The sequence below is a fragment of the Aquarana catesbeiana genome, linkage group LG07, assembly GCF_042186555.1.
Source record: "Aquarana catesbeiana isolate 2022-GZ linkage group LG07, ASM4218655v1, whole genome shotgun sequence".
NCBI lineage: Eukaryota > Metazoa > Chordata > Amphibia > Anura > Ranidae > Aquarana > Aquarana catesbeiana.
The window spans coordinates 251,093,985-251,106,799 of NC_133330.1; positions in this window are offsets into that span (position 1 = coordinate 251,093,985).

A 12,815-nucleotide genomic window follows, 5' to 3' on the forward strand; every position below is an offset into this window, starting at 1 on the left:
AACTATCCCCTATTTTGTAGACGCTATAACTTTTGCGCAAACCAATCAATAAACGCTTATTGCGATTTTTTTTTTTACCAAAAATATGTAGAAGAATACGTATCGGCCTAAACTGAGGAAAAAAAATGTTTTTTTATATATTTTTTGGGGATATTTATTATAGCAAAAAGTAAAAAATAATTGTGTTTTTTTCAAAATTTTTTTGTTTATAGCGCAAAAAATAAAAATTGCAGAGGTGATCAAATACCACCAAAAGAAAGCTCTATTTGTGGGAAAAAAAGGACGTCAATTTTGTTTGGGAGCCACGTCGCACGACCGCGCAATTGTCAGTTAAAGGGACGCAGTGCCAAATCTCAAAAAAGTGCTCTGGTCAGGAAGGGGGTAAATTCTTCTGGGGCTGAAGTGGATAAGTTGAATATGTTTGTAATTTGAAACAGGTACATTGTGTAAGTACAGCTCCAGCCAAAAAATCTATTTTTAAGCTTTTTGGATAACATAGGGAAGGGTTATCATCACACCTGTAACATTTGTTTTGCTGTCTGTGCCCCTGTTCAGAAGATTTCAATTCACTTTCTGTCCCAGTGACAATTGGATTTAGAAAATTTTGGGTTATTAGGGAAACAAGGATTGTTGATAAAGCATCAGTGGAGACACCTTTTTTCTATATTAAATCTTACAGGAGAGAATTTCCCTTCCTAGGGGTAGATTTCCTCTCACTTCCTGTAGTCTCCCTCCATTTCTAAGTAGGAGTCACTTGTAAGTCGGATGTTTGAAAATAGGGGACCGCCTGTATATACTATATGGCCTGCCCTAGACACTCTGCGGAAAATTGGGACTTAGATGTTGGTGGTACCAGAACACTGTAACCCCTCACAGTTACTCTTGGCGGGTGCTGGAACGGGCCCTGCTGTGAAATATTATATCAATCCTAAAACCTGAATCTATAACGCATACCCAATTCAAATTGTTGGTATATCTATTCACAGCAGCTAAACAAACTTCAGCAAAATCTTGGAAATCACCAACATTAGATATAAATGAAGCAAAAGCTAAAATGAATTACTATATGACTCATGCCAAGGTGATAGCTATAGAACTGGACACGATCCCCAAATTTGAGGTAATATGGCAACCTTGGATTACATATGCCATGCCAACCCTAGACAAGAGTGTGCTACTGCCATGGTAGTTGTGATAACAAGACATGGGCTATATTTCAGCTCTGGTTGTTGTAGTGGCTTTCGGCCTGACCTCGCGGACTCTTTCTCTTAATCTTCTTCTTCTCTTCCACTTTCCCTCCTTTCCTTTCTTTTTCTTATACTATCTTATTCTACGATTTTGAAGCTCTAATTGATATTTAAATAATAATCTCTATTATTGCCCAGATATAAAATAAGACAAACGTTGTAGCAGAACTTACATAATTCTGTTAATTTTATTCTTTCCAAATAGATAAGAACTCCAAAGTTCTTTTTCTCTATAATTTTTTTATTTCCTTTTAGAAAATATTGTCTTGTTCTATGTTATTATTAATTAATTAATTTTTTTAGAAATGTAAATGAGCTTCCTTATATTGAATGTATGTTAATTATTCAATGTATTTTGTGCAAAATCTTTGTACTCAATAAACTATTTTGACAAGGAAATATTGTATCAAGAATTGTAATTACGCGCCCCTGTTAAACGGGCATAAAAATTGGGCCTTAGGCGGTGGTGGTGGTGGCACAACACCGTAAAGCCTCACAGATACTTTTGTTGAGCGCAGGAACAGGCCCTGCTGTGAAATATTAGATCAAAAATTGTAATTACGCGCCCCTGTTAAACAGGTGCTTAAAAAATGGGCCTTAGACGGTGGTGGTGGTGGTAGTGGTGGTACAACACTGTAGGGCCTCACAGATACTTTTGTTGAGCGCAGGAACAGGCCCTGCTGTGAAATATTAGATCATAAATTGTAATTACGCACCCCTGTTAAACAGGGGCTTAAAAATTGGGCCTTAGGTGGTGGTGGTGCTGGTGGCACAACATTGTAAAGCCTCATAGATACTTTTGTTGATCGCAGGAACAGGCCTTGCTGTGAAATATTAGATCAAAAATTGTAATTACGTGCCCCTGTTAAACAGGGGCATAAAGATTGGGCCTTAGGCGGTGGTGGTGGTGCCCTGAACCAAAAATATTCCTAGAAGCTATCATCATGAAGATTGAGGAGGAATAGGATAGTCACTCAGCATATGCAGTCTTCAAGGGATCCCACATCCATAGAAAAATCAATCGGTTACATCAGCATCAGGTGCTTGGTATCTGGTGATCCAAGACTGATTCTGGTGATTCTGATTCTGGTGAGCCGACCAACAGAGTCTGTGGACAGGCGCACTCTGTGATTGGTTACAAAGCCTCCAGCAGCACTGAATGTGCATTCAGAAAGAATGCTAAATGCAGGACAGGCCAGTAGCTCAATTGCATATTGAGCAAGCTCTGGCTAGTGGTCCATCCTCAAGACCCAGTAACCCAGTGGATGTTCTGGTGGAAAGGCCTCCAAGTCTGATCTTGCCCCTAGATCTTCCTGCACCATGTAATTCAGACACTGGCGATGGTTGCTGGAACCAATCAGACCTGGGCGCTGAGGACTGAAGAATTGTCTGAAGGCATCAGTCAGCCGGCCAGCTTCTCCACCACTCTTTCTGTGACTGAACGATGCTTCAGCAACACGTTGTCCAGCACCAGGAAATTGTAACCTTCCAGGCTCTGGTAACGCTTTGCACAAACCTTTCTGCAATGGCCTCCCGAAGATGTTTCATTCTCTGCTCCCTCTGCGAAGGCTGGATAAGTTCTGCAACCTTACCCTTGTAATGTGGATCAAGAAGGGTTGCCAGCCAGTAATGATCCCTCTCCTTGATACCACATATCCTAGGGTCCTTTCACAGACTTTGCAGGATCAGGGAGGGCATGCAGTGTAAATTTGCAGAGGCATTCGATCCTGAGTCCTCTGGGTCACTAAGGATCACATGATCCTCAACCACCTCCTCCCAGCCACGTACAACTCCATGGGTTTCTGGGGACTGCAAATGATCCCTTGAAGACTGCTGCTGATGCTGAGTGTTATCCTCCACCTCCATGCTGACATAATCCTCCTCCTCCTCTTCTTCTTCCTGTGTGATCGGCGGGCCTGCAGGAATATTAGTATCTGCATGCACTGCTCACCATCCTCGTGGCCTCCTCAAATGGTGACAGGACAGTGCATGCATCCTTGATCAGTAGCCACTGGTGTGGCGAAAAAAAGCCAAGCTCCCCTGACCCTGTCCTGGTGCCATACTCACACAGGTACCCATTGATGGCCCTCTGCTGCATGTACAGTTGCTGCAGCATTGCCAACGTTGAGTTCCTCCTGGTGGGCATGTCACAAATATGGCGGATCTTGGGCAGGTTGCATTCTCTTTGAATGTCAACCAGCCGAGCACTGGCATTATATGACCGGCAGAAATGACCACAGACTTTCCTGGCCTGCCTCAGGAGATCCTGTAAGCCAGGGTACCTACTCAAGAACCGCTGCACCACCACATTCAGAACGTGATCCAAACAGGGAACATGGGTCAAGTGTCCCTGTTGGAGGGCGGAGAGGAGGTTGGTGCCATTGTCGCATACAACCATTCCTGGCTGAAGCTGGCGTGGCGTCAACCACCTCTGAGCCTGCCCCTGCAGAGCTGACAGAATCTCTGCCCCAGTGTGGCTCCTGTCCCCTAAGCAGACCAACTCAAGCACCGCATGGCATCTTTTTGCCTGAGTGCTTGAGTAACCCCTTGAACGCCTATGGAGCACCACTGTTTCAGAGGAGAAATCTGCAGAGGAAGAGGACATAGAGAAAGAAGAAAAGGAGGGGGTGGAGGAGAGAGCTGTGGCAGAATCACCACTAGCATTTGGGAGGCATGATGGCGGAACAAGCGCCAACAATACTGAACCCTGTCCTGCATCCTTCCCAGCTGCCAGCAGAGTTACCCAGTGTGCTGTGAAAAAAAGGTAACGTCCCTGTCCATGCCTGCTGGACCATGAGTCAGCGGTAATATGCACTGCTGACCGCCCTGTCCAATGAGGCCAAGACATTGCCTTCCATGTGCTGGTAGAGAGCCAGAATGGCCTTCCGTGAAAACAAATGGCGTTTTGGAACCTGCCATGGAGATACCGCACATTCCACAAATTCACGAAAGGGGGCAGAGTCTACCAGCTGAAAAGGCAGCAGTTGCAGTAATAGCAGTTTGGCCAAGCTATCATTCAGACGCTGAGCGTGTAGATGGCTGGGACTTAATTTCTTTTGTTGGTTTAGCAACTGGGGTAGGGAAATTTGCCTGCTAAAATCTGATGTTGGTGTACCGCTAGCAGATTGGCCACAAGTACTGGGGACACCTATTTCTATACCTTCATTCCTCTCAGTGCAGGTTTCTGAGAGGACTGAAGGTATAGTGGGGTTGGAGACCCCAGCTGATGAGGAGCAAGGAGAGGTCCACCTTGTTCTTTGATGTGGGTCTTTTAAGTGCTGTTACCAACGGACTGCATGGGAGGTCATCATATGTCTGGTCAAGCATGTGGTGTCCAAGTGGCTGCTGTTTTGGCCACGCTTGATACGCTTCATACATATGTTGCAAACAGCAACGGTGCAATCTGCTGCACACATGTCAAAAAAGGCCCACACCAAAGAACTTTTCAAAATATGTGGGGAGTCAGCGGCGCCCTGCACCTGCTTAGCTCTGAGGTGTGATGCAATAGGGTGGCTGCCCTTAAGCTGCCCCCTGGAGGGCATCCTACCTCATTGGAGATGTGCCTCCTCCTCCTCTTCCTCTCTTCTATCAGGCACCCAAGTAGAGTCAGTGACCTCATCATCCCCTCCCTCTTCATCACTGGAGCAAACTTGGCAGTATGCTGCAGCTCGGGGAACATGACTGCCAGTTTCTTGACCTTCTTGAGCATCCCCTCTCTCTAGGCTCACGTTACTCCCTTCCTCAACCTGGGTACCATCATCGGAGCCTTCAAATCGCTGCGCATCCTCCTGCAGCATGTACCTGACACTGTGGTTGAATAGTTCGGGGGACTCCTCCGTGCATGATGGTGGGGCTAGGGAAGGAGTGACTGTTGACAAGGAGCTTTGGCAGCTGCATTGGGAGGCAAACTACTCTGAGCCTGGGAGACAGAGGATGAGGAGGATGAGGAGGGCTTTGTTATCCATTCCACCAACTCTTCTGCATGTTGTGGCTCAATAACACGGCCAGCTGCAGAAAGAAAGGACAAGCCACGTTCTGAGGATGCACCCTGTCTATTAACAGCACTGTCAACAGTAGACACAGAGCCTGCTTGCCCTCTTTTAGTGGCCTGTAAACGTCTGCCTCTCCTTGGTGGCCTTCTAGACATGCTGTAAATTTTGTTTAGCAAAACCACACTACACTGTATTGTGTACTGTGTACACCACCAGAAAAGTAGTTGCAACTGCAATAGGGGTCCACGGTACTGTGTACACCAACAGAAGTGTATTAACAACTATGGGTGCACTGTATGTATTGTGTACACCACCAGGAAAGTAGTAGCAACTGCACTAGGGGTGCACGGTAATTTGTACACCAACAGAAGTGTAAAAACAACTATGAGTGCACTCTGTGTATTGTGTACACCACCAGGAAAGTAGTAGCAACTGCACTAGGGGTGCACGGTACTGTGTACACCAACAGAAGTTTAATAACAACTATGGGTGCACTGTATGTACTGTACTGTGTAAACCACCAGAAAAGTAGTAGCACTAGCAACTGCACTACGGGTGCACGGTACTGTGTACACCAACAGAAGTGCAATAACAACTATGGATGTACTGTATGTATTGTGTACTGTGTACACCACCAGAAAAGTAGTAGCAACTGCACTAGGGGTGCACGGTACTGTGTACACCAACAGAAGTGTAATAACAACTATGGGTGTACTGTATTGTGTACACCAGCAGAAAAGTAGTAGCAATTGCACTAGGGGTGCATGGTACAGTGTACACTAACAGAAGTGTAATAACAACTATGGGTGTACTGTATTGTGTACACCACCAGAAAAGTAGTAGCAACTGCACTAGGGGTGAACGGTATTGTGTATACCACCAGAAGTCTAATAGCAAGTATGGGTGCATTGTATGTATTGTGTACTGTGTACACCACCAGAAAAGTAGTAGCAACTGCACTAGGGGTGCATGGTACTGTGTACCAACAGCAGTGTAATAACAACTATGGGTGTACTGTATTGTGTACACCACCAGAAAAGTAGTAGCAACTGCACTAGGGGTGCACAGTACTGTGTACACCAACAGAAGTGTAATACCAACTATGGGTGTACTGTGTACACCACCAGAAAAGTAGTAGCAACTGCACTATGGGTGCACAGTACTATGTACTGTGTACACCGCCTGAAGTATATTAGAAAAATTACACCAGGAATGGCCTGCAGTCAGATATAGCTAAACTGGATACGGTGGATATATATATAATACACTGCAGCTAACTGAATAACCTGCCTGCCTGCTCAATCTAAATGACACTCTCTCTCCATCCACGCCAACAACACACTACACGGGGCCGACGTGCAGGCAGTCTTATATATAGTGTGGGGCATGCACTTAGTCCCCCTGAGCCATGATTAGCAAAAGGCACCCTGTCTTTGGCCAATTATGGCTCTCTTAGCTGAGGGCGCTGGGATTGGCCAAAGCATGCAGGTCATGGTGCATGCTTTGGCCAATCATCATACAGCAATGCACTGCGTTTCCGCAGTGCATTATGGGCCGTTATGCGCTGCTCGAATTTTGCGCGAACGGTCCATAATGTTGGTTTTCTACGAACGGGCGAACAGCCAATGTTCGAGTCGAACTCATGTTCGACCCGAACAGAAAGCTCATCCCTAGTGATGATCTCATAAAAAGACAAAACAATAACAGAATGTATTCATGTAATATAATATTACTCTCCATAGTCCAAATTTCTCATCGGTACCCGAAAAAGAAAAGAAAGAGAGAATGTTTTATTTAGGTACCCAATTACTGCGAGTCAATAACATTTTTTTGTGTATGTTCGGCTAAAACTTTTTTTTCTTTGTTTTGCAAATAATGGGGATGGACTAGAACCCCAGTCAGTTTTTTATTGATATCTATTGCTTCATTAGTGAAATTCACTCTCACTTTTGCATTCTGCTGACAAATGTTTACCCAACAGAAAGCTAGGGTTACTCTTCAAGAGCAGCATTTTACAAACAAGTTGTGCTTTAAAGAAAGTAGGTATGCTAGTGCCAAGTTAAAGATAAGAAAAATTGAGTTTGTAAAAAAAAAAGTGTCACAACTGCAGCAAAGTTTAATATTAAAAAGGTTTCCACCTGGAAGGTTTACCACTACTACTTGTTTCCACAATGTGAACATTTCTCCAGTCTAATATGATGCTCCACACTTCAATAAAAGTGCTTACTACAAAGTCCACAAACATGTTTCCTATCAAAGATATACTGAAGGGTGCTTCTGTCTGGCAACATCTAATGCCCCGTACACACGGTCGGACTTTGTTCGGACATTCCGACAACAAAATCCTAGGATTTTTTCCGACGGATGTTGGCTCAAACTTGTCTTGCATACACACGGTCACACAAAGTTGTCGGAAAATCCGATCGTTCTAAACGCGGTGACGTAAAACACGTACGTCGGGACTATAAACGGGGCAGTGGCCAATAGCTTTCATCTCTGTATTTATTCTGAGCATGCGTGGCACTTTGTCCGTCGGATTTGTGTACACACGATCGGAATTTCCGACAACGGATTTTGTTGTCGGAAAATTTTATATCCTGCTCTCAAACTTTGTGTGTCGGAAAATCCGATGGAAAATGTGTGATGGAGCCTACACATGGTCGGAATTTCTGACAACAAGGTCCTATCACACATTTTCCGTCGGAAAATCCGACCGTGTTTACGGGGCATTATAGTTTGTAGCAAAGATAAAATTACATAGCAGCCTTCATAGGTCCAAGTAACTCCCAACTGTTTCACGTGTATTCACTTTTTCTCAAGGCATTTGGATTCTTCAGAATAACAATTAGACATCTAGCCTGTTTTTTTCCATAATTTTTTTTTCCTCTAATACAGTAACATACTCCATGTAATGAAATGATAAAATAACGATCTCTATATCAAAGTTAATACAATTGTCATGTAAAGCTTGCAAATAAATACTTATTTCAGTGTCAGAGAAAGATAGCATAGAATACGGAACATGCACCATTTTCATGTCTAACCAAATTAAACCAATTAAACCCAGTCTGAAAAAAACTAAACAAAAATAAACTCCTCATTATTATTATTAAACAAATGAATAAGAAAGGCACAGGTAATTAAAAAAAAAAAAATCAATTTTAATGGCAAATTTGGAATTCTAAAATAAGTGTCACAGGTGATAAAATATTATAGCCATATCAATGCAACACATACTAAAATATCCATCTAAATTTTACATCTAATATAGTTTTTAGAAAAAAAATAGTTAAATAAAATATCCATCTGATTTATATACTTAATAAAACATAATGTTCAGCATAATGGTACCCATATTAATGCTACACTGAATTAAGTAAAATCTTAATTACACATTAAAAATAAATTTGTATGTAAATGCTGCACTTTATAAAACAAACCACTCATCTCAATGTTGTATAAAATAAATTACTACATCTCAATTCCATATTTAAATGGATAAAATGTCATCTATGTATTATGTTAACTAAAAAAAAGCTCATTGTTAGACTTCATAAAAATACAATTCACCTCAGTTCCACAATAAAAAACTCAATGCCACAGTTAGAAATATAACATTTTTATGATAATCGAACCATCAAAAAAACTAAAATTTGGTGTTAATTACACTGCACTTATTTTCCGTTCCCATCTTAACAAATATGTAACTACGGTATATGCGCTCAGCTACAGGAGCAATAAAATCATAATAACAAAAAAGTAAAGAAAAAAAATAACTTAAGTGCTAATGTATGTGCATATGGTAGAAAAATAAACTAAAATCTGATACCTATAATACAGTATTTATAAGTCACAACGGAGCCCTCAGAGAGCAGTCCAGCCGGAGAGAGCGTCGTGTCAACATCTGGAGAAGAGAAGAGGGAAGAAGACAAGAAGCCAAGAAGCCCAGAAGTCCGGACCTCCGCTGGCAAGAGAGCGGCCTGAAGACAGCAGAGGAGCCGGTAGAAGAACTGGAACACCGGAGAAGAGGAACCGGAGGGACCCCCGAAGCTGGAAGAAGACCCCCGAAGCCGGAGGAAGACCCCCCCAGAGCTGTTTAATAAATTATTTTAAAAACCTGTGTAGTGTGTTTTTGTATTGACACTTTTTCCCTAGGTGAATGGGTAGGGGTACCATGTACCCCATACTCATTCACATAGGGTGGGGGGCTGGGATCTGGGGGCCCTCTTATTATAGGGGGCTCCCAGATTCCGATAAGCCCCCCCGCCCGCAGACCCCGACAACCAACGGCCAGGGTTGTCGGGAAGAGGCCCTTGTCCTCATCAACATGGGGACAAGGTGCTTTGGGGTGGGGGGCCCCGCAGGGCGCCCCTCCCCCAAAGCATCCACCCCCCATGTTGAGGGCATGCGGCCTGGTACGGTTCAGGAGGGGGGGCGCTCACTCGTCCCCACCCCCTTTCCTGACTGGCTGGGCTGCGTGCTCGGATTGGAATCTGGTATGGATTTTAGGGGGTACCCCACGCCGTTTTTTCGGCATAGGGGGGCTTCCCTTTAAAATCCATACTAGACCTAAGGGCCTGGTATGACCCGCGACGGGGCTCGCAAGGTGTCAAGCTCACCGATAAAAGCGGCAAGATTGACTTTCTTTTCTAGTCCCGTCGCACCTGAGTCACGTTCAAAATGAACGGACTTGTCCATGTGTGGGCAAGTCCGTTCATTCTGAAAGTCCGCCATAACTCCGGCGAAAGTCTGTCGGAAAGACGGGCGGACTTAGCCCGCCGGAAAGTCCGGTCGTGTGTGGGCAAGTCCGTCCGTTTTAAAGTCCGGCGCACCTGGCAGACAAAGTCCGTCAGAAAGTGTGCCGGACCAAGTATGCCAGAAAGTCCGATCGTGTGTACGCGGCATTAGATTTGAAACATGTTTTAAATCAATCCGTCAAAATCGAGTCCGGTCGAAAAGTCCGCTCGTCTGTATGCTAGTCCGAAGGACAAAAAGCCACGCTAGGGCAGCTATTGGCTACTGGCTATGAACTTCCTTGTTTTAGTCCGGTTGTACGTCATCACGTACGAATTCGACGGACTTTGGTGGATTGTGTGTAGGCAAGTCCGTTCATTCAGAAAGTCCGTCGTAAAGTCTGTCGAAAAGTCCGCCGAGCAAAGTCTGCCGTAAAGTCCGCTCGTGTGTACGCGGCATAAGGTGCTGTTTTGAATAAAGATAAAGCATTGCTCTAATCAGTCCTGCTGTGCTTTGAAAATATTATATATTTTCTTCCAGTATTAGCTACCCTACTTAAAAGGTACTACTTAAAGGTTAGTTTGACACTTATAAGTACTATTCAGTGTAACACAAAAACAGATATCTAAGTGACACTTCTAAGAAATGAAAATAGTTGTCTTAGTGTCACACTTCATAAAATAACATACCCATTCTATTACCACAGGAAAAAAATGCCAGTTTTAATTCCACACTTGTGAAATTGCTATCTTGTGTTTTACACTTAAAAACCCTTCAAACTGTTACACTTAATGAACTACTCATACCAATGCCACAGCTGGTAAGAAGAGATGTCTATCATAATACAATACTCAATAAAATAAATTAAAATAAAATACCAACCTCTAGATCAGACCTAAAGAAATTAAATACTAATTTCACTGTCACGCTTAATAAAATATATAATACCTATTTCAATGTCAAACTTAATGAAGTACCCATCTAATGCTACACATGCTAACTTAAATCAGACAGTAATAAATGCCCTTCCAAATGCTGCTATATGTACATAACACACGTAGGTGTTAAAGTGTTTCTAAAGGCAGAAGGTTGTTTACATTAATGCATTCTATGCAATGTCCAGTCACAAGAGTGCGGCTCAGGAGCGAGCCTGCTCAAATGCCCCCATGGCAAGCAGCTTGCTATTGGGGGCACTCGGCAAGGGGGGAGCCAGGACAGTTCTTTATTAAGTGAATCTTGCATAAAAATCTAGAACTGATCACCGTCTGCCTAAGAAATAGTTAAACATTTGGAAACCATCCTCCTGCATTGTATGCTAATGAGGTATAGCTAAAGCTAATAGACAATGCAATTTTCTTTCCTGCAACCACAGGTTGCTAGATTACCAACATTAAGTGTTGATGGGAGATTCCTTCCCGCAGCGCTATTGTGTTCTGCCATGTGGGGAGCCTTCCCTGCTAGCAGAACACAATGATCACTGCTAGCAGATATAGTCACCAGCAGTGATCACATGCAATAAATCAGACAGTCTGGTTGTACTGAAGTCGATTGATGGATCGACTTCAGTATAACCAGCCTGCCATGGATTGAATCAAAGGCAGTCCATGTTGAACTATCCGCAATTCCATCCATCTATGGCCGGCTTTAGTGAAGAGAAAGATCCCGCTGCTCACAGCTGAGTCGGCATCGGCTGTAATCCAAAGGTGAATCCCATAGGGTGGGGTGCACGCCCTGCCACTGCCGCAATCACATGTAAAACAGGAAGAATTGGATAGGCTGCACTCTCACACGCAAATATTGATTCAATCTATTTATTGAAAAACCATAAAAGTACTGGATGGGTACAGACAGGGGATGAGAAAGAACGATGTTGACGCGTTTCACACGATTTATGTGTTTAGTCAAAACCACTGGTGGTTTTGACAAAGCACGTAAATCACGTGAAACTCGCCAACCTCATTTTTTCCTCATCCCCTGCCTGTACCCATCCAGTACTTTTATGTTTTTTTTTCAAAAAAGAGATTGAATCAATAGTTGCGTGTGGGAGTGCAGCCTATCCGATTTTTCCTGTTTTATATGGCTGGCTTTAGTCTGTGTCCAGAAATTCTCAGAATCAGCTATGACACTTTCCCCTTAGAAACATCTAAAAGGTAGGAATTTTTTTTAGAAAATGTAGATATGTTGTGGGAATGGGAACTCATAACAAATATATACTGTAATTTTCTCAAAATTGACGTGGAAATACCCTTAGGCTGCCATAGACAGTTTGAATCTTGTCAGGAACTGGCCGAGATTCGAACCATGTATGGGCAGTCTGAATGTACCAAGTTGATTGCTCAATTGACTTGGATACAACCAGCCTGCCAGTTTTTACATGATATTAGTATAGCCACTAGCAATATTCGCAGTGTTCTCCTGGCGGAGACGGCTTCCCACGCCCCCCTGCCGGGAGAATACAATGGCTGGGTGGGAGGGATTCCCCTGCCAACACTGTCAACCCGTGGTGGCAGGAAAGAAATTAGCTACATGTATGGCCTGCCTTAAGGATGTCAGCGATGTGTACAGCAAGGGGTTTTTATTCCAAAATGTTGGTTTCTTATTGCTTTCACAAGCATCAGGAAGGAGTTGGGGAACTGTAAGATAGGTGGACCTTGTACAAGGTCCACTGTAATCTATATGCAACATTTAACATGCTCATCCATGGCCAGATTATCTACAAAAAAAAAAAACACTTTTTAAAATTTATTATCAAACAATTAGGAAGTGTTTAGGCTGCTAAATAGTTATACTCTAAGATATATTTTGTATGGGATTGAGGCAGCTATCATTTGAGGGCTACATG